We start from the raw sequence: 24,663 nt of genomic DNA on the forward strand, positions 1-24,663 counted from the left end.
CCACGAATTCAGAACAAAAACATGGCAAATTTCATAAAACAAGCACAACCTCAAAGCTTCATTGCATTTTTCATCAAGGAGTCAATACACGAATTTAGCTAGACATGGAAATGAGTAATTAAACACTTCAAAACTAAAATCACAAAAATCAGAACCAAGAACCCTTCAAATCTGAAAACGCAATTTAAGAGCAAAAATTGAGATTTCAAAGCTTAAATGGAATGCAAAACAGTGTTATCATATATAAATGCGAAAACCCCATGAATGGGTATTGTTCCAAGTCAATAAAATCCACAAACCGAACTGCCCAACCAAGAAAACGAATTCCAAACGTAAAACCCTCAATGGGTGCTGTCAAATATGCATAAAAACGGTAAAAATGAGCCAAAAACGTGAAAAACCGCAAAGGGGACGTCCATGGAAGCTTGGAGAACGAAAATGGAGGTTTTGAAGAGAGGTTGAAGATGAATGAGCGGCTGCCTTCTTCTCATGCAGACCTAATTCGTGGTCATATCACCCATGCCACTCAGAATTACAAAACTGCCATTATAAGCCGCAGAATTACAAAAATGCCACTATGGGCCTCAAATGTTGACCCATTGACTTTGCTGACGTGGAAATGACATGGAAATGATGTGGCAATGATGTGGAAAGTTTCTTCAACTAAATATTAATGTCCAAGCTCCAAAATTGCTTCACCCAAATACCTAAAAATAATTAAAAACAAAAATTAGGCCAAATAATGTGAAATTAGTCCAAATTCGGAACAGTGGCCCAATAAAGCCCAACAGATGAAAAACACTCTAACGATGAACAATTAAGCACTAATCAACTGTCTAATGGGTGCACAAAGGCTAGTGGAATAGAAGAAAATAATGACTCATCAGTTGCTTCGCGGGGGTCTGTCTGGTCTGGTTTTTTGCAGGTACCGTGGTGGCTGTCGCATTGGCGCAATCGACATCGATTTCTGTCACGGTGGCCTGCGGTTCTGTTTAGAACGGAGGTGGAGGATTCTCGCAATGTAGGTGTGTTCGCGTCTGGTTTCGCGTCTTCTCCAGGCAGCTTTCTTCGTCGCAGGTGGCTGCGTGGTGGCCGGCGCCGCAGTGATGGGGATTTCGCGTCAGAAAGTGCCATCGTCGTCGATCTGATTCGCAGTGGTTCTGCAACGCGTGGCTTCGTCAACGTGTGGTGGTTCGTCGTTGCAGCCTGGTTTCGCGAGACATCTCCTGGCTCTGGTTTCGTCGCAGCGGAGGTGGCTCGCAACACCGATCTGGTTGTGTTCGCGTAGGTGGCTCGCGACGGCGGCGATCTGGTTCGGGACGGCGGCTTCGCAAGCGGCAATTTGATTTTCCAGGCCCTTTTTTTGGCCGTCAATGGCTGTGGTTTGCTCTAAAGTGTGCCGGCAGAGATTCCGTTTATGGGTTAGTTCATGCGCGTGGGAGAAGATAAAAACCTGATAACCAGAGCAAAAGTTATGGTCCTTTGAAGTTTCACTTAAAATCAGTCCAAATTTTTTTTGAATCTCTGAACTCAGACCATACCAATTGCTCTAGCTATTTTTCCTATCAAGTTCAACGTCTTAGAAGTGGGGAAAAAAAATTTCAAGTTAAAACAAGCTCCGTAGCTACCAAAACAAAAATCCAGAAGTTAAATGCCAGATTCGGACACTATTCAAACACTATTCACTACTACAAATGACACTATTCATGCGCGTTGCGACACTATTCACTACACTAAACAGAAACACACAGGAATGGAAACAGACACTGAACTTAACACAACATTAACATCACAATGAACATATACCAACTCAACCACACTTGAACTACACACACACACCAAAACACAGAACACAAACACACTCAAAATTTTACTTTGAACGAAACGATTGGTCCCCGGCAACGGCGCCAAATTTGATAGAGGCCGTACCCCACCAAATTAAAACATATTAAATGCAGTACATGAAAGTGAACCAAGTCGTCTCCCAACGACCAATATTTTCATTCAAAGCCAATTTTCCAGATGAACACAACAATAAAACACAGGGGGGAGGGGGTTGGCAGACAGATTCAGAATGCTAATCAATAGATTAATTTAAATGCTACAGTGACTAAAACCGTATTGACATCCCTGATTCAAACGCAATTTCACTTATCATAGGCCACCAAATTAACACCAACCCTGCCTTGTCTCAATCCACTAGATAATAATTCACTAAGCGAAAATTACAATCTAGCTTCATTATGCAATTAAGCAATGCACACATCCTTAAATTCGTGACAGCCAAGCTACATACATTAAGCATGAACGTATCTTAAACAAAACACATGCAATTACTCTGTAAATTAAGCATTGACAGATTCACCACATGCATTCCACGAATTCAGAACAAAAACATGGCAGATTTCACAAAACAAGCACAACCTCAAAGCTTCATTGCATTTTTCATCAAGGAGTCAATACACGAATTTAGCTAGACATGGAAATGAGTAATTAAACACTTCAAAACTGAAATCACAAAAATCAGAACCAAGAACCAAGAACCCTTCAAATCTGAAAACGCAATTTAAGAGCAAAAATTGAGATTTCAAAGCTTAAATGGAATGCAAAACAGTGTTATCATATATAAATGCGAATACCCCATGAATGGGTATTGTTCCAAGTCAATAAAATCCACAAACCGAACTGCCCAACCAAGAAAACGAATTCCAAACGTAAAACCCTCAATGGGTGCTGTCAAATATGCATAAAAACGATAAAAATGAGCCAAAAACGTGAAAAACCGCAAGGGGGACGTCCATTGAAGCTTGGAGAACGAAAATGGAGGTTTTGAAGAGAGGTTGAAGATGAATGAGCGGCTGCCTTCTTCTCATGCAGACCTAATTCGTGGTCATATCACCCATGCCACTCAGAATTACAAAACTGCCATTATAAGCCGCAGAATTACAAAAATGCCACTATGGGCCTCAAATGTTGACCCATTGACTTTGCTGACGTGGAAATGACATGGAAATGATGTGGCAATGATGTGGAAAGTTTCTTCAACTAAATATTAATGTCCAAGCTCCAAAATTGCTTCACCCAAATACCTAAAAATAATTAAAAAAAAATTAGGCCAAATAATGTGAAATTAGTCCAAATTCGGAACAGTGGCCCAATAAAGCCCAACAGATGAAAAACACTCTAATGATGAACAATTAAGCACTAATCAACTGTCTAATGGGTGCACAAAGGCTAGTGGAATAGAAGAAAATAATGACTCATCAGTTGCTTCGCGGGGGTCTGTCTGGTCTGGTTTTTTGCAGGTACCGTGGTGGCTGTCGCATTGGCGCAATCGACATCGATTTCTGTCACGGTGGCCTGCGGTTCTGTTTGGAACGGAGGTGGAGGATTCTCGCAATGTAGGTGTGTTCGCGTCTGGTTTCGCGTCTTCTCCAGGCAGCTTTTTTCGTCGCAGGTGGCTGCGTGGTGGCCGGTGCCGCAGTGATAGGGATTTCGCGTCAGAAAGTACCCTCGTCGTCGATCTGATTCGCAGTGGTTCTGCAACGCGTGGCTTCGTCAACGTGTGGTGGTTCGTCGTGGCATCCTGGTTTCGCGAGACATCTGCTGGCTCTGGTTTCGTCGCAGCGGAGGTGGCTCGCAACACCGATCTGGTTGTGTTCGCGTAGGTGGCTCGCGACGGCGGCGATCTGGTTCGGGACGGCGGCTTCGCAAGCGGCAATTTGATTTTCCAGGCCCTTTTTTTGGCCGTCAATGGCTGTGGTTTGCTCTAAAGTGTGCCGGCAGAGATTCCGTTTATGGGTTAGTTCATGCGCGTGGGAGAAGATAAAAACCTGATAACCAGAGCAAAAGTTATGGTCCTTTGAAGTTTCACTTAAAATCAGTCCAAAATTTTTTTGAATCTCTTAACTCAGACCATACCAATTGCTCTAGCTATTTTTCCTATCAAGTTCAACGTCTTAGAAGTGGGGAAAAAAAATTTCAAGTTAAAACAAGCTCCGTAGCTACCAAAACAAAAATCCAGAAGTTAAATGCCAGATTCGGACACTATTCAAACACTATTCACTACTACAAATGACACTATTCATGCGCGCCGCGACACTATTCACTACACTAAAAAGAAACACACAGGAATGGAAACAGACACTGAACTTAACACAACATTAACATCACAATGAACATATACCAACTCAACCACACTTGAACTACACACACACCAAAACACAGAACACAAACACACTGAAAATTTTACTTTGAACGAAACGATTGGTCCCCGGCAACGGCGCCAAATTTGATAGAGGCCGTACCCCACCAAATTAAAACATATTAAATGCAGTACATGAAAGTGAACCAAGTCGTCTCCCAACGACCAATATTTTCATTCAAGGCCAATTTTCCAGATGAACGCAACAATAAAACACAGGGGGGAGGGGGGTTGGCAGACAGATTCAGAATGCTAATCAATAGATTAATTTAAATGCTACAGTGACTAAAACCGTATTGACATCCCTGATTCAAACGCAATTTCACTTATCATAGGCCACCAAATTAACACCAACCCTGCCTTGTCTCAATCCACTAGATAATAATTCACTAAGCGAAAATTACAATCTAGCTTCATTATGCAATTAAGCAATGCACACATCCTTAAATTCGTGACAGCCAAGCTACATACATTAAGCATGAACGTATCTTAAACAAAACACATGCAATTACTCTGTAAATTAAGCATTGACAGATTCACCACATGCATTCCACGAATTCAGAACAAAAAAATGGCAGATTTCACCAAACAAGCACAACCTCAAAGCTTCATTGCATTTTTCATCAAGGAGTCAATACACGAATTTAGCTAGACATGGAAATGAGTAATTAAACACTTCAAAACTGAAATCACAAAAATCAGAACCAAGAACCAAGAACCAAGAACCCTTCAAATCTGAAAACGCAATTTAAGAGCAAAAATTGAGATTTCAAAGCTTAAATGGAATGCAAAACAGTGTTATCATATATAAATGCGAAAACCCCATGAATGGGTATTGTTCCAAGTCAATAAAATCCACAAACCGAACTGCCCAACCAAGAAAACGAATTCCAAACGTAAAACCCTCAATGGGTGCTGTCAAATATGCATAAAAACGGTAAAAATGAGCCAAAACGTGATAAACCGCAAGGGGGACGTCCATGGAAGCTTGGAGAACGAAAATGGAGGTTTTGAAGAGAGGTTGAAGATGAATGAGCGGCTGCCTTCTTCTCATGCAGACCTAATTCGTGGTCATATCACCCATGCCACTCAGAATTACAAAACTGCCATTATAAGCCGCAGAATTACAAAAATGCCACTATGGGCCTCAAATGTTGACCCATTGACTTTGCTGACGTGGAAATGACATGGAAATGATGTGGCAATGATGTGGAAAGTTTCTTCAACTAAATATTAATGTCCAAGCTCCAAAATTGCTTCACCCAAATACCTAAAAATAATTAAAAACAAAAATTAGGCCAAATAATGTGAAATTAGTCCAAATTCGGAACAGTGGCCCAATAAAGCCCAACAGATGAAAAACACTCTAATGATGAACAATTAAGCACTAATCAACTGTCTAATGGGTGCACAAAGGCTAGTGGAATAGAAGAAAATAATGACTCATCAGTTGCTTCGCGGGGGTCTGTCTGGTCTGGTTTTTTGCAGGTACCGTGGTGGCTGTCGCATTGGCGCAATCGACATCGATTTCTGTCACGGTGGCCTGCGGTTCTGTTTGGAACGGAGGTGGAGGATTCTCGCAATGTAGGTGTGTTCGCGTCTGGTTTCGCGTCTTCTCCAGGCAGCTTTTTTCGTCGCAGGTGGCTGCGTGGTGGCCGGCGCCGCAGTGATGGGGATTTCGCGTCAGAAAGTGCCCTCGTCGTCGATCTGATTCGCAGTGGTTCTGCAACGCGTGGCTTCGTCAACGTGTGGTGGTTCGTCGTGGCAGCCTGGGAGCCTGGTTTCGCGAGACATCTGCTGGCTCTGGTTTCGTCGCAGCGGAGGTGGCTCGCAACACCGATCTGGTTGTGTTCGCGTAGGTGGCTCGCGACGGCGGCGATCTGGTTCGGGACGGCGGCTTCGCAAGCGGCAATTTGATTTCCAGGCCCTTTTTTGGGCCGTCAATGGCTGTGGTTTGCTCTAAAGTGTGCCGGCAGAGATTCCGTTTAGGGGTTAGTTCATGCGCGTGGGAGAAGATAAAAACCTGATAACCAGAGCAAAAGTTATGGTCCTTTGAAGTTTCACTTAAAATCAGTCCAAATTTTTTTGAATCTCTTAACTCAGACCATACCAATTGCTCTAGCTATTTTTCCTATCAAGTTCAACGTCTTAGAAGTGGGGAAAAAAATTTCAAGTTAAAACAAGCTCCGTAGCTAGCAAAAAAAAAATCCAGAAGTTAAATGCCAGATTCGAACACTATTCAAACACTATTCACTACTACAAATGACACTATTCATGCGCGCCGCGACACTATTCACTACACTAAACAGAAACACACAGGAGTGGAAACAAACACTGAACTTAACACAACATTAACATCACAATGAACATATACCAACTCAACCACACTTGAACTACACACACACCAAAACACAGAACACAAACACACTGAAAATTTTACTTTGAACGAAACGATTGGTCCCCGGCAACGGCGCCATATTTGATAGAGGCCGTACCCCACCAAATTAAAACATATTAAATGTAGTACATGAAAGTGAACCAAGTCGTCTCCCAACGACCAATATTTTCATTCAAGGCCAATTTTCCAGATGAACACAACAATAAAACACAGGGGGGAGGGGGGTTGGCAGACAGATTCAGAATGCTAATCAATAGATTAATTTAAATGCTACAGTGACTAAAACCGTATTGACATCCCTAATTCAAACGCAATTTCACTTATCATAGGCCACCAAATTAACACCAACCCTGCCTTGTCTCAATCCACTAGATAATAATTCACTAAGCGAAAATTACAATCTAGCTTCATTATGCAATTAAGCAATGCACACATCCTTAAATTCGTGACAGCCAAGCTACATACATTAAGCATGAACGTATCTTAAACAAAACACATGCAATTACTCTGTAAATTAAGCATTGACAGATTCACCACATGCATTCCACGAATTCAGAACAAAAACATGGCAGATTTCACCAAACAAGCACAACCTCAAAGCTTCATTGCATTTTTCATCAAGGAGTCAATACACGAATTTAGCTAGACATGGAAATGAGTAATTAAACACTTCAAAACTAAAATCACAAAAATCAGAACCAAGAACCCTTCAAATCTGAAAACGCAATTTAAGAGCAAAAATTGAGATTTCAAAGCTTAAATGGAATGCAAAACAGTGTTATCATATATAAATGCGAAAACCCCATGAATGGGTATTGTTCCAAGTCAATAAAATCCACAAACCGAACTGCCCAACCAAGAAAACGAATTCCAAACGTAAAACCCTCAATGGGTGCTGTCAAATATGCATAAAAACGGTAAAAATGAGCCAAAAACGTGAAAAACCGCAAGGGGGACGTCCATGGAAGCTTGGAGAACGAAAATGGAGGTTTTGAAGAGAGGTTGAAGATGAATGAGCGGCTGCCTTCTTCTCATGCAGACCTAATTCGTGGTCATATCACCCATGCCACTCAGAATTACAAAACTGCCATTATAAGCCGCAGAATTACAAAAATGCCACTATGGGCCTCAAATGTTGACCCATTGACTTTGCTGACGTGGAAATGACATGGAAATGATGTGGCAATGATGTGGAAAGTTTCTTCAACTAAATATTAATGTCCAAGCTCCAAAATTGCTTCACCCAAATACCTAAAAATAATTAAAAAAAAATTTAGGCCAAATAATGTGAAATTAGTCCAAATTCGGAACAGTGGCCCAATAAAGCCCAACAGATGAAAAACACTCTAATGATGAACAATTAAGCACTAATCAATTGTCTAATGGGTGCACAAAGGCTAGTGGAATAGAAGAAAATAATGACTCATCAGTTGCTTCGCGGGGGTTTGTCTGGTCTGGTTTTTTGCAGGTACCGTGGTGGCTGTCGCATTGGCGCAATCGACATCGATTTCTGTCACGGTGGCCTGCGGTTCTGTTTGGAACGAAGGTGGAGGATTCTCGCAATGTAGGTGTGTTCGCGTCTGGTTTCGCGTCTTCTCCAGGCAGCTTTTTTCGTCGCAGGTGGCTGCGTGGTGGCCGGCGCCGCAGTGATGGGGATTTCGCGTCAGAAAGTGCCCTCGTCGTCGATCTGATTTGTAGTGGTTCTGCAACGCGTGGCTTCGTCAACGTGTGGTGGTTCGTCGTGGCAGCCTGGTTTCGCGAGACATCTGCTGGCTCTGGTTTCGTCGCAGCGGAGGTGGCTCGCAACACCGATCTGGTTGTGTTCGCGTAGGTGGCTCGCGACGGCGGCGATGTGGTTCGGGACGGCGGCTTCGCAAGCGGCAATTTGATTTTCCAGGCCCTTTTTTTGGCCGTCAATGGCTGTGGTTTGCTCTAAAGTGTGCCGGCAGAGATTCCGTTTAGGGGTTAGTTCATGCGCGTGGGAGAAGATAAAAACCTGATAACCAGAGCAAAAGTTATGGTCCTTTGAAGTTTCACTTAAAATCAGTCCAAAATTTTTTTGAATCTCTTAACTCAGACCATACCAATTACTCTAGCTATTTTTCCTATCAAGTTCAACGTCTTAGAAGTGGGGAAAAAAAATTTCAAGTTAAAACAAGCTCCGTAGCTACCAAAACAAAAATCCAGAAGTTAAATGCCAGATTCGGACACTATTCAAACACTATTCACTACTACAAATGACACTATTCATGCGCGCCGCGACACTATTCACTACACTAAACAGAAACACACAGGAATGGAAAGAGACACTGAACTTAACACAACATTAACATCACAATGAACATATACCAACTCAACCACACTTGAACTACACACACACACACCAAAACACAGAACACAAACACACTGAAAATTTTACATTGAACGAAACGATTGGTCCCCGGCAACGGCGCCAAATTTGATAGAGGCCGTACCCCACCAAATTAAAACATATTAAATGCAGTACATGAAAGTGAACCAAGTCGTCTCCCAACGACCAATATTTTCATTCAAAGCCAATTTTCCAGATGAACACAACAATAAAACACAGGGGGGAGGGGGGTTGGCAGACAGATTCAGAATGCTAATCAATAGATTAATTTAAATGCTACAGTGACTAAAACCGTATTAACATCCCTGATTCAAATGCAATTTCACTTATCATAGGCCACCAAATTAACACCAACCCTGCCTTGTCTCAATCCACTAGATAATAATTCACTAAGCGAAAATTACAATCTAGCTTCATTATGCAATTAAGCAATGCACACATCCTTAAATTCGTGACAGCCAAGCTACATACATTAAGCATGAACGTATCTTAAACAAAACACATGCAATTACTCTGTAAATTAAGCATTGACAGATTCACCACATGCATTCCACGAATTCAGAACAAAAACATGGCAGATTTCACAAAACAAGCACAACCTCAAAGCTTCATTGCATTTTTCATCAAGGAGTCAATACACGAATTTAGCTAGACATGGAAATGAGTAATTAAACACTTCAAAACTGAAATCACAAAAATCAGAACCAAGAACCAAGAACCAAGAACCCTTCAAATCTGAAAACGCAATTTAAGAGCAAAAATTGAGATTTCAAAGCTTAAATGGAATGCAAAACAGTGTTATCATATATAAATGCGAAAACCCCATGAATGAGTATTGTTCCAAGTCAATAAAATCCACAAACCGAACTGCCCAACCAAGAAAACGAATTCCAAACGTAAAACCCTCAATGGGTGCTGTCAAATATGCATAAAAACGGTAAAAATGAGCCAAAAACGTGAAAAACCGCAAGGGGGACGTCCATGGAAGCTTGGAGAACGAAAATGGAGGTTTTGAAGAGAGGTTGAAGATGAATGAGCGGCTGCCTTCTTCTCATGCAGACCTAATTCGTGGTCATATCACCCATGCCACTCAGAATTACAAAACTGCCATTATAAGCCGCAGAATTACAAAAATGCCACTATGGGCCTCAAATGTTGACCCATTGACTTTGCTGACGTGGAAATGACATGGAAATGATGTGGCAATGATGTGGAAAGTTTCTTCAACTAAATATTAATGTCCAAGCTCCAAAATTGCTTCACCCAAATACCTAAAAATAATTAAAAAAAAATTTAGGCCAAATAATGTGAAATTAGTCCAAATTCGGAACAGTGGCCCAATAAAGCCCAACAGATGAAAAACACTCTAATGATGAACAATTAAGCACTAATCAATTGTCTAATGGGTGCACAAAGGCTAGTGGAATAGAAGAAAATAATGACTCATCAGTTGCTTCGCGGGGGTTTGTCTGGTCTGGTTTTTTGCAGGTACCGTGGTGGCTGTCGCATTGGCGCAATCGACATCGATTTCTGTCACGGTGGCCTGCGGTTCTGTTTGGAACGGAGGTGGAGGATTCTCGCAATGTAGGTGTGTTCGCGTCTGGTTTCGCGTCTTCTCCAGGCAGCTTTTTTCGTCGCAGGTGGCTGCGTGGTGGCCGGCGCCGCAGTGATGGGGATTTCGCGTCAGAAAGTGCCCTCGTCGTCGATCTGATTTGTAGTGGTTCTGCAACGCGTGGCTTCGTCAACGTGTGGTGGTTCGTCGTGGCAGCCTGGTTTCGCGAGACATCTGCTGGCTCTGGTTTCGTCGCAGCGGAGGTGGCTCGCAACACCGATCTGGTTGTGTTCGCGTAGGTGGCTCGCGACGGCGGCGATGTGGTTCGGGACGGCGGCTTCGCAAGCGGCAATTTGATTTTCCAGGCCCTTTTTTTGGCCGTCAATGGCTGTGGTTTGCTCTAAAGTGTGCCGGCAGATATTCCGTTTAGGGGTTAGTTCATGCGCGTGGGAGAAGATAAAAACCTGATAACCAGAGCAAAAGTTATGGTCCTTTGAAGTTTCACTTAAAATCAGTCCAAAATTTTTTTGAATCTCTTAACTCAGACCATACCAATTACTCTAGCTATTTTTCCTATCAAGTTCAACGTCTTAGAAGTGGGGAAAAAAAATTTCAAGTTAAAACAAGCTCCGTAGCTACCAAAACAAAAATCCAGAAGTTAAATGCCAGATTCGGACACTATTCAAACACTATTCACTACTACAAATGACACTATTCATGCGCGCCGCGACACTATTCACTACACTAAACAGAAACACACAGGAATGGAAAGAGACACTGAACTTAACACAACATTAACATCACAATGAACATATACCAACTCAACCACACTTGAACTACACACACACACACCAAAACACAGAACACAAACACACTGAAAATTTTACATTGAACGAAACGATTGGTCCCCGGCAACGGCGCCAAATTTGATAGAGGCCGTACCCCACCAAATTAAAACATATTAAATGCAGTACATGAAAGTGAACCAAGTCGTCTCCCAACGACCAATATTTTCATTCAAAGCCAATTTTCCAGATGAACACAACAATAAAACACAGGGGGGAGGGGGGTTGGCAGACAGATTCAGAATGCTAATCAATAGATTAATTTAAATGCTACAGTGACTAAAACCGTATTGACATCCCTGATTCAAATGCAATTTCACTTATCATAGGCCACCAAATTAACACCAACCCTGCCTTGTCTCAATCCACTAGATAATAATTCACTAAGCGAAAATTACAATCTAGCTTCATTATGCAATTAAGCAATGCACACATCCTTAAATTCGTGACAGCCAAGCTACATACATTAAGCATGAACGTATCTTAAACAAAACACATGCAATTACTCTGTAAATTAAGCATTGACAGATTCACCAAATGCATTCCACGAATTCAGAACAAAAACATGGCAGATTTCACAAAACAAGCATAACCTCAAAGCTTCATTGCACTTTTCATCAAGGAGTCAATACACGAATTTAGCTGGACATGGAAATGAGTAATTAAACACTTCAAAACTGAAATCACAAAAATCAGAACCAAGAACCAAGAACCAAGAACCCTTCAAATCTGAAAACGCAATTTAAGAGCAAAAATTGAGATTTCAAAGCTTAAATGGAATGCAAAACAGTGTTATCATATATAAATGCGAAAACCCCATGAATGGGTATTGTTCCAAGTCAATAAAATCCACAAACCGAACTGCCCAACCAAGAAAAGGAATTCCAAACGTAAAACCCTCAATGGGTGCTGTCAAATATGCATAAAAACGGTAAAAATGAGCCAAAAACGTGAAAAACCGCAAGGGGGACGTCCATGGAAGCTTGGAGAACGAAAATGGAGGTTTTGAAGAGAGGTTGAAGATGAACGAGCGGCTGCCTTCTTCTCATGCAGACCTAATTCGTGGTCATATCACCCATGCCACTCAGAATTACAAAACTGCCATTATAAGCCGCAGAATAACACAAATGCCACTATGGGTCGCGACGGCGTCGATCTGGTTCGGGACGGCGGCTTCGCAAGCGACAATTTGATTTTCCAGGCTCTTTTTTTGGCCGTCAATGGCTGTGGTTTGCTCTAAAGTGTGCCGGCAGAGATTTTGTTTAGGGGTTAGTTCATGCGCGTGGGAGAAGATAAAAACCTGATAACCAGAGCAAAAGTTATGGTGCTTTGAAGTTTCACTTAAAATCAGTCCAAAATTTTTTTGAATCTCTTAACTCAGACCATACCAATTGCTCAAGCTATTTTTCCTATCAAGTTCAACGTCTTAGAAGTGGGGAAAAAAAATTTCAAGTTAAAACAACCTCCGTAGCTACCAAAACAAAAATCCAGAAGTTAAATGCCAGATTTGGACACTATTCAAACACTATTCACTACTACAAATGACACTATTCATGCGCGCCGTGACACTATTCACTACACTAAACAGAAACACACAGGAATGGAAACAGACACTGAACTTAACACAACATTAACATCACAATGAACATATACCAACTCAACCACACTTGAACTACACACACACCAAAACACAGAACACAAACAAACTGAAAATTTTACTTGGAACGAAACAATTGGTCCCCAGCAACGGCGCCAAATTTGATAGAGGCCGTACCCCACCAAATTAAAACATATTAAATGCAGTACATGAAAGTGAACCAAGTCGTCTCCCAACGACCAATATTTTCATTCAAAGCCAATTTTCCAGGTGAACACAACAATAAAACACAGGGGGGAGGGGGGTTGGCAGACAGATTCAGAATGCTAATCAATAGATTAATTTAAATGCTACAGTGACTAAAACCGTATTGACATCCCTGATTCAAACGCAATTTCACTTATCATAGGCCACCAAATTAACACCAACCCTGCCTTGTCTCAATCCACTAGATAATAATTCACTAAGCGAAAATTACAATGCAGCTTCATTATGCAATTAAGCAATGCACACATCCTTAAATTCATGACAACCAAGCTACATACATTAAGCATGAACGTATCTTAAACAAAACACATGCAATTACTCTGTAAATTAAGCATTGACAGATTCACCACATGCATTCCACGAATTCAGAACAAAAACATGGCAGATTTCACAAAACAAGCACAACCTCAAAGCTTCATTGCATTTTTCATCAAGGAGTCAATACACGAATTTAGCTAGACATGGAAATGAGTAATTAAACACTTCAAAACTAAAATCACAAAAATCAGAACCAAGAACCAAGAACCAAGAACCCTTCAAATCTGAAAACGCAATTTAAGAGCAAAAATTGAGATTTCAAAGCTTAAATGGAATGCAAAACAGTGTTATCATATATAAATGCGAAAACCCCATGAATGGGTATTGTTCCAAGTCAATAAAATCCACAAACCGAACTGCCCAACCAAGAAAAGGAATTCCAAACGTAAAACCCTCAATGGGTGCTGTCAAATATGCATAAAAACGGTAAAAATGAGCCAAAAACGTGAAAAACCGCAAGGGGGACGTCCATGGAAGCTTGGAGAACGAAAATGGAGGTTTTGAAGAGAGGTTGAAGATGAATGAGCGGCTGCCTTCTTCTCATGCAGACCTAATTCGTGGTCATATCACCCATGCCACTCAGAATTACAAAACTGCCATTATAAGCCGCAGAATTACAAAAATGCCACTATGGGCCTCAATGGCTGTGGTTTGCTCTAAAGTGTGCCGGCAGAGATTCCATTTAGGGTTTAGTTCATGCGTCTGGGAGAAGATAAAAAGCTGATAACCAGAGCAAAAGTTATGGTCCTTTGAAGTTTCACTTAAAATCAGTCCAAATTTTTTTTGAATCTCTTAACTCAGACTATACCAATTGCTCTAGCTATTTTTCCTATCAAGTTCAACGTCTTAGAAGTGGGGAAAAAAAATTTCAAGTTAAAACAAGCTCCGTAGCTACCAAAACAAAAATCCAGAATTTAAATGCCAGATTCGGACACTATTCAAACACTATTCACTACTACAAATGACACTATTCATGCACGCCGCGACACTATTCACTACACTAAACAGAAACACACAGGAATGGAAACAGACACTGAACTTAACACAACATTAACATCACAATGAACATATACCAACTCAACCACACTTGAACTACACACACACCAAAACACAGAACACAAACACACTGAAAATTTTACTTTAAACGAAACGATTGGTCCCCGGCAACGGCGCCAAATTTGATAGAGGCCGTACCCCACCAAATTAAAACATATTAAATGCAGTACATGAAAGTGAACCAAGTCGTCTCCCAAAGACCAATATTTTCATTCAAAGCCAATTTTCCAGATGAACATAAGAATAAAACACAGTGGGGAGGGGGGTTGGCAGACAGATTCAGAATGCTAATCAATAGATTAATTTAAATGCTACAGTGACTAAAACCATATTGACATCCCTGATTCAAACGCAATTTCACTTATCATAGGCCACCAAATTAACACCAACCCTGCCTTGTCTCAATCCACTAGATAATAATTCACTAAGCGAAAATTACAATCTAGCTTCATTATGCAATTAAGCAATGCACACATCCTTAAATTCGTGACAGCCAAGCTACATACATTAAGCATGAACGTATCTTAAACAAAACACATGCAATTACTCTGTAAATTAAGCATTGACAGATTCACCACATGCATTCCACGAATTCAGAACAAAAACATGGCAGATTTCACAAAACAAACACAACCTCAAAGCTTCATTGCATTTTTCATCAAGGAGTCAATACACGAATTTAGCTAGACATGGAAATGAGTAATTAAACACTTCAAAACTGAAATCACAAAAATCAGAACCAAGAACCAAGAACCAAGAACCCTTCAAATCTGAAAACGCAATTTAAGAGCAAAAATTGAGATTTCAAAGCTTAAATGGAATGCAAAACAGTGTTATCATATATAAATGCGAAAACCCCATGAATGGGTATTGTTCCAAGTCAATAAAATCCACAAACCGAACTGCCCAACCAAGAAAACGAATTCCAAACGTAAAACCCTCAATGGGTGCTGTCAAATATGCATAAAAATGGTAAAAATGAGCCAAAAACGTGAAAAACCGCAAGGCGGACGTCCATGGAAGCTTGGAGAACGAAAATGGAGGTTTTGAAGAGAGGTTGAAGATGAATGAGCGGCTGCCTTCTTCTCATGCAGACCTAATTCGTGGTCATATCACCCATGCCACTCAGAATTACAAAACTGCCATTATAAGCCGCAGAATTACAAAAATGCCACTATGGGCCTCAAATGTTGACCCATTGACTTTGCTGACGTGGAAATGACATGGAAATGATGTGGCAATGATGTGGAAAGTTTCTTCAACTAAATATTAATGTCCAAGCTCCAAAATTGCTTCACCCAAATAACTAAAAATAATTAAAAACAAAAATGAGGCCAAATAATGTGAAATTAGTCCAAATTCAGAATAGTGGCCCAATAAAGCCCAACAGATGAAAAACACTCTAATGATGAACAATTAAGCACTAATCAACTGTCTAATGGGTGCACATAGGCTAGTGGAATAGAAGAAAATAATGACTCATCAGTTGCTTCGCGGGGGTCTGTCTGGTCTGGTTTTTTGCAGGTACCGTGGTGGCTGTCGCATTGGCGCAATCGACATCGATTTCTGTCACGGTGGCCTGCGGTTCTGTTTGGAACGGAGGTGGAGGATTCTCGCAATGTAGGTGTGTTCGCGTCTGGTTTCGCGTCTTCTCCAGGCAGTTTTTTTCGTCGCAGGTGGCTGCGTGGTGGCCGGCGCCGCAGTGATGGGGATTTCGCGTCAGAAAGTGCCCTCGTCGTCGATCTGATTCGCAGTGATTCTGCAACGCGTGGCTTCGTCAACGTGTGGTGGTTCGTCGTGGCAGCCTGGTTTCGCGAGACATCTGCTAGCTCTGGTTTCGTCGCAGCGGAGGTGGCTCGCAACACCGATCTGGTTGTGTTCGCGTAGGTGGCTCGCGACGGCGGCGATCTGGTTCAGGACGGCGGCTTCGCAAGCGGCAATTTGATTTTCCAGGCCCTTTTTTTGGCCGTCAATGGCTGTGGTTTGCTCTAAAGTGTGCCGGCAAAGATTCCGTTTAGGGATTGGTTCATGCGCGTGGGAGAAGATAAAAACCTGATAACCAGAGCAAAAGTTATGGTCCTTTGAAGTTTCACTTAAAATCAGTCCAAAATTTTTTTGAATCTCTTAACTCAGACCATACCAATTGCTCTAGCTATTTTTCCTATCAAGTTCAACGTCTTAGAAGTGGGGAAAAAAAATTTTAAGTTAAAACAAGCTCCGTAGCTACCAAAACAAAAATCCAGAAGTTAAATGCCAGATTCGGACACTATTCAAAAACTATTCACTACTACAAATGACACTATTCATGCGCGCCGCGACACTATTCACTACACTAAACAGAAACACACAGGAATGGAAACAGACACTGAACTTAACACAACATTAACATCACAATGAACATATACCAACTCAACCACACTTGAACTACACACACACCAAAACACAGAACACAAACACACTGCAAATTTTACTTTGAACGAAACGATTGGTCCCCGGCAACGACGCCAAATTTGATAGAGGCCGTACCCCACCAAATTAAAACATATTAAATGCAGTACATGAAAGTGAACCAAGTCGTCTCCCAACGACCAATATTTTCATTCAAAGCCAATTTTCCAGATGAACATAACAATAAAACACAGGGGGGAGGAGGGTTGGCAGACAGATTCAGAATGCTAATCAATAGATTAATTTAAATGCTACAGTGACTAAAACCGTATTGACATCCCTGATTCAAACGCAATTTCACTTATCATAGGCCACCAAATTAACACCAACCCTGCCTTGTCTCAATCCACTAGATAATAATTCACTAAGCGAAAATTACAATCTAGCTTCATTATGCAATTAAGCAATGCACACATCCTTAAATTCGTGACACCCAAGCTACATACATTAAGCATGAACGTATCCTAAACAAAACACATGCAATTACTCTATAAATTAAGCATTGACAGATTCACCACATGCATTCCACGAATTCAGAACAAAAACATGGCAGATTTCACAAAACAAGCACAACCTCAAAGCTTAATTGCATTTTTCATCAAAGAGTCAATACACGAATTTAGCTAGACATGGAAATGAGTAATTAAACACTTCAAAACTGAAATCACAAAAATCAGAACCAAGAACCAAGAACCAAGAACCCTTCAAATCTGAAAACGCAATTTAAGAGCAAAAATTGAGATTTCAAAGCTTAAATGGAATGCAAAACAATGTTATCATATATAAATGCGAAAACCCCATGAATGGGTATTGTTCCAAGTCAATAAAATCCACAAACCGAATTGCCCAACCAAGAAAACGAATTCCAAACGTAAAACCCTCAATGGGTGCTGTCAAATATGCATAAAAACGGTAAAAATGAGCCAAAAACGTGAAAAACCGCAAGGGGGACGTCCATGGAAGCTTGGAGAACGAAAATGGAGGTTTTGAAGAGAGGTTGAAGATGAATGAGCAGCTGCCTTCTTCTCATGCAGACCTAATTCGTGGTCATATCACCCATGCCACTCAGAATTACAAAACTGCCATTATAAGCCGCAGAATTACAAAAATGCCACTATGGGCCTCAAATGTTGACCCATTGACTTTGCATTGACTTTGCTGACGTGGAAATGACATGGAAATGATGTGGCAATGTTGTGGAAAGTTTCTTCAACTAAATATTAATGTCCAAGCTCCAAAATTGCTTCACCCAAATACCTAAAAATAATTAAAAACAAAAATTATGCCAAATAATGTGAAATTAGTCCAAATTCGGAACAAAGGCCCAATAAAGCCCAACAGATGAAAAACACTCTAATGATGAACAATTAAGCACTAATCAACTGTCTAATGGGTGCACAAAGGCTAGTGGAATAGAAGAAAATAATGACTCATCAGTTGCTTCGCGGGGGTCTGTCTGGTCTGGTTTTTTGCAGGTACCGTGGTGGCTATCGCATTGGCGCAATCGACATCGATTTCTGTCACGGCGGCCTGCGATTCTGTTTGGAACGGAGGTGGAGGATTCTCACAATGTAGGTGTGTTCGCGTCTGGTTTCGCGTCTTCTCCAGGCAGCTTTTTTCGTCGCAGGTGGCTGCGTGGTGGCCGGCGCCGCAGTGATGGGGATTTCGCGTCAGAAAGTGCCCTCGTCGTCGATCTGATTCGCAGTGATTCTGCAACGCGTGGCTTCGTCAACGTGTGGTGGTTCGTCGTGGCAGCCTGGTTTCGCGAGACATCTGCTGGCTCTGGTTTCGTCGTAGCGTAGGTGGCTCGCAACACCGATCTGGTTGTGTTCGCGTAGGTGGCTCGCGACGGCGGCGATCTAGTTCAGGACGGCGGCTTCGCAAGCGGCAATTTGATTTTCCAGGCCCTTTTTTTGGCCGTCAATGGCTGTGGTTTGCTCTAAAGTGTGCCGGCAAAGATTCCGTTTAGGGATTGGTTCATGCGCGTGGGAGAAGATAAAAACCTGATAACCAGAGCAAAAGTTATGGTCCTTTGAAGTTTCACTTAAAATCAGTCCAAAATTTTTTTGAATCTCTTAACTCAGACCATACCAATTGCTCTAGCTATTTTTCCTATCAAGTTCAACGTCTTAGAAGTGGGGAAAAAAAATTTCAAGTTAAAACAAGCTCCGTAGCTACCAAAACAAAAATCCAGAAGTTAAATGCCAGATTCGGACACTATTCAAACACTATTCACTACTACAAACGACACTATTCATGCGCGCCGCGACACTATTCACTACACTAAACAGAAACACACAGGAATGGAAACAGACACTGAACTTAACACAACATTAACATCACAATGAACATATACCAACTCAACCACACTTGAACTACACACACACCAAAACACAGAACACAAACACACTGAAAATTTTACTTTGAACGAAACCATTGGTCCCCGGCAACGGCGCCAAATTTGATAGAGGCCGTACCCCTCCAAATTAAAACATATTAAATGCAGTACATGAAAGTGAACCAAGTCGTCTCCCAACGACCAATATTTTCATTCAAAGCCAATTTTCTAGATGAACGCAACAATAAAACACAGGGGGGAGGGGGGTTGGCAGACAGATTCAGAATGCTAATCAATAGATTAATTTAAATGCTACAACGACTAAAACCGTATTGACATCCCTGATTCAAACGCAATTTCACTTATCATAGGCCACCAAATTAACACCAACCCTGCCTTGTCTCAATCCACTAGATAATAATTCACTAAGCGAAAATTACAATCTAGCTTCATTATGCAATTAAGCAATGCACACATCCTTAAATTCGTGACAGCCAAGCTACATACATTAAGCATGAACGTATCTTAAACAAAACACATGCAATTACTCTGTAAATTAAGCATTGACAGATTCACCACATGCATTCCACTAATTCAGAACAAAAACATGGCAGATTTCACAAAACAAGCACAACCTCAAAGCTTCATTGCATTTTTCATCAAGGAGTCAATACACGAATTTAGCTAGACATGGAAATGAGTAATTAAACACTTCAAAACTAAAATCACAAAAATCAGAACCAAGAACCCTTCAAATCTGAAAACACAATTTAAGAGCAAAAATTGAGATTTCAAAGCTTAAATGGAATGCAAAACAGTGTTATCATATATAAATGCGAAAATCCCATGAATGGGTATTGTTCCAAGTCAATAAAATCCACAAACCGAACTGCCCAACCAAGAAAACGAATTCCAAACGTAAAACCCTCAATGGGTGCTGTCAAATATGCATAAAAACGGTAAAAATGAGCCAAAAACGTGAAAAACCGCAAGGGGGACGTCCATGGAAGCTTGGAGAACGAAAATGGAGGTTTTGAAGAGAGGTTGAAGATGAATGAGCGGCTGCCTTCTTCTCATGCAGACCTAATTCGTGGTCATATCACCCATGCCACTCAGAATTACAAAACTGCCATTATAAGCCGCAGAATTACGAAAATGCCACTATGGGCCTCAAATGTTGACCCATTGACTTTGCTGACGTGGAAATGACATTGAAATGATGTGGCAATGATGTGGAAAGTTTCTTCAACTAAATATTAAAGTCCAAGCTCCAAAATTGCTTCACCCAAATACCTAAAAATAATTAAAAACAAAAATTAGGCCAAATAATGTGAAATTAGTCCAAATTCGGAACAGTGGCCCAATAAAGCCCAACAGATGAAAAACACTCTAATGATGAACAATTAAGCACTAATCAACTGTCTAATGGGTGCACAAAGGCTAGTGGAATAGAAGAAAATAATGACTCATCAGTTGCTTCGCGGGGGTCTATCTGGTCTGGTTTTTTGCAGGTACCCTGGGTGTTGTCGCATTGGCGCAATCGACATCGATTTCTGTCACGGTGGCCTGCGGTTCTGTTTGGAACGGAGGTGGAGGATTCTCGCAATGTAGGTGTGTTCGCGTCTGGTTTCGCGTCTTCTCCAGGCAGCTTTTTTCGTCGCAGTTGGCTGCGTGGTGGCCGGCGCCGCAGTGATGGGGATTTCGCGTCAGAAAGTGCCCTCGTCATCGATCTGATTCGCAGTGGTTCTGCAACGCGTGGCTTCGTCAACGTGTGGTGGTTCGTCGTGGCAGCCTGGTTTCGCGAGACATCTGCTGGATCTGGTTTCGTCGCAGCGGAGGTGGCTCGCAACACCGATCTAGTTATGTTCGCGTAGGTGGCTCGCGACGGCGGCTTCGCAAGCGGCAATTTGATTTTCCAAGCCCTTTTTTTGGCCGTCAATGGTTGTGGTTTGCTCTAAAGTGTGCCGGCAGAGATTCCGTTTAGGGGTTAGTTCATGCGCGTGGGAGAAGATAAAAACCTGATAACCAGAGCAAAAGTTATGGTCCTTTGAAGTTTCACTTAAAATCAGTCCAAAATTTGTTTGAATCTCTTAACTCAGACCATACCAATTGCTCTAGCTATTTTTCCTATCAAGTTCAACGTCTTAGAAATGGGGAAAAAAAATTTCAAGTTAAAACAAGCTCCGTAGCTACCAAAACAAAAATCCAGAAGTTAAATGCCAGATTCGGACACTATTCAAACACTATTCACTACTACAAATGACACTATTCATGCGCGCCGCGACACTATTCACTACACTAAACAGAAACACACAGGAATGGAAACAGACACTGAACTTAACACAACATTAACATCACAATGAACATATACCAACTCAACCACACTTGAACTACACACACACCAAAACACAGAACACAAACACACTGAAAATTTTACTTTGAACGAAACCATTGGTCCCCGGCAACGGCGCCAAATTTGATAGAGGCCGTACCCCTCCAAATTAAAACATATTAAATGCAGTACATGAAAGTGAACCAAGTCGTCTCCCAACGACCAATATTTTCATTCAAAGCCAATTTTCTAGATGAACGCAACAATAAAACACAGGGGGGAGGGGGGTTGGCAGACAGATTCAGAATGCTAATCAATAGATTAATTTAAATGCTACAGCGACTAAAACCGTATTGACATCCCTGATTCAAACGCAATTTCACTTATCATAGGCCACCAAATTAACACCAACCCTGCCTTGTCTCAATCCACTAGATAATAATTCACTAAGCGAAAATTACAATCTAGCTTCATTATGCAATTAAGCAATGCACACATCCTTAAATTCGTGACAGCCAAGCTACATACATTAAGCATGAACGTATCTTAAACAAAACACATGCAATTACTCTGTAAATTAAGCATTGACAGATTCACCACATGCATTCCACTAATTCAGAACAAAAACATGGCAGATTTCACAAAACAAGCACAACCTCAAAGCTTCATTGCATTTTTCATCAAGGAGTCAATACACGAATTTAGCTAGACATGGAAATGAGTAATTAAACACTTCAAAACTAAAATCACAAAAATCAGAACCAAGAACCCTTCAAATCTGAAAACACAATTTAAGAGCAAAAATTGAGATTTCAAAGCTTAAATGGAATGCAAAACAGTGTTATCATATATAAATGCGAAAACCCCATGAATGGGTATTGTTCCAAGTCAATAAAATCCACAAACCGAACTGCCCAACCAAGAAAATGAATTCCAAACGTAAAACCCTCAATGGGTGCTGTCAAATATGCATAAAAACGGTAAAAATGAGCCAAAAACGTGAAAAACCGCAAGGGGGACGTCCATGGAAGCTTGGAGAACGAAAATGGAGGTTTTGAAGAGAGGTTGAAGATGAATGAGCGGCTGCCTTCTTCTCATGCAGACCTAATTCGTGGTCATATCACCCATGCCACTCAGAATTACAAAACTGCCATTATAAGCCGCAGAATTACAAAAATGCCACTATGTTGACCCATTGACTTTGCTGACGTGGAAATGACATGGAAATGATGTGGCAATGATGTGGAAAGTTTCTTCAACTAAATATTAAAGTCCAAGCTCCAAAATTGCTTCACCCAAATACCTAAAAATAATTAAAAACAAAAATTAGGCCAAATAATGTGAAATTAGTCCAAATTCGGAACAGTGGCCCAATAAAGCCCAACAGATGAAAAACACTCTAATGATGAACAATTAAGCACTAATCAACTGTCTAATGGGTGCACAAAGGCTAGTGGAATAGAAGAAAATAATGACTCATCAGTTGCTTCGCGGGGGTCTATCTGGTCTGGTTTTTTGCAGGTACCCTGGTGGTTGTCGCAGTGGCGCAATCGACATCGATTTCTTTCACGGTGGCCTGCGATTCTGTTTGGAACGGAGGTGGAGGATTCTCGCAATGTAGGTGTGTTCGCGTCTGGTTTCGCGTCTTCTCCAGGCAGCTTTTTTCGTCGCAGTTGGCTGCGTGGTGGCCGGCGCCGCAGTGATGGGGATTTCGCGTCAGAAAGTGCCCTCGTCATCGATCTGATTCGCAGTGGTTCTGCAACGCGTGGCTTCGTCAACGTGTGGTGGTTCGTCGTGGCAGCCTGGTTTCGCGAGACATCTGCTGGCTCTGGTTTCGTCGCAGCGGAGGTGGCTCGCAACACCGATCTAGTTGTGTTCGCGTAGGTGGCTCGCGACGGCGGCTTCGCAAGCGGCAATTTGATTTTCCAAGCCCTTTTTTTGGCCGTCAATGGTTGTGGTTTGCTCTAAAGTGTGCCGGCAGAGATTCCGTTTAGGGGTTAGTTCATGCGCGTGGGAGAAGATAAAAACCTGATAACCAGAGCAAAAGTTATCGTCCTTTGAAGTTTCACTTAAAATCAGTCCAAAATTTTTTTGAATCTCTTAACTCAGACCATACCAATTGCTCTAGCTATTTTTCCTATCAAGTTCAACGTCTTAGAAGTTGGGAAAAAAAATTTCAAGTTAAAACAAGCTCCGTAGCTACCAAAACAAAAATCCAGAAGTTAAATGCCAGATTCGGACACTATTCAAACACTATTCACTACTACAAATGACACTATTCATGCGCGCCGCGACACTATTCACTACACTAAACAGAAACACACAAGAATGGAAACAGACACTGAACTTAACACAACATTAACATCACAATGAACATATACCAACTCAACCACACTTGAACTACACACACACCCAAACACAGAACACAAACACACTGAAAATTTTACTTTGAACGAAACGATTGGTCCCCGGCAACGGCGCCAAATTTGATAGAGGCCGTACCCCACCAAATTAAAACATATTAAATGCAGTACATGAAAGTGAACCAAGTCGTCTCCCAACGACCAATATTTTCATTCAAAGCCAATTTTCCAGATGAACGCAACAATAAAACACAGGGGGGAGGGGGGTTGGCAGACAGATTCAGAATGCTAATCAATAGATTAATTTAAATGCTACAGTGACTAAAACCGTATTGACATCCCTGATTCAAACGCAATTTCACTTATCATAGGCCACCAAATTAACACCAACCCTGCCTTGTCTCAATCCACTAGATAATAATTCACTAAGCGAAAATTACAATCTAGCTTCATTATGCAATTAAGCAATGCACACATCCTTAAATTCGTGACAGCCAAGCTACATACATTAAGCATGAACGTATCTTAAACAAAACACATGCAATTACTCTGTAAATTAAGCATTGACAGATTC

This window comes from Vigna unguiculata, chromosome 1 (assembly GCF_037176805.1).
Source record: "Vigna unguiculata cultivar grain cowpea cultivar isolate G323 ecotype 2 chromosome 1, ASM3717680v1, whole genome shotgun sequence".
Taxonomy (NCBI): Eukaryota; Viridiplantae; Streptophyta; class Magnoliopsida; order Fabales; family Fabaceae; genus Vigna; species Vigna unguiculata.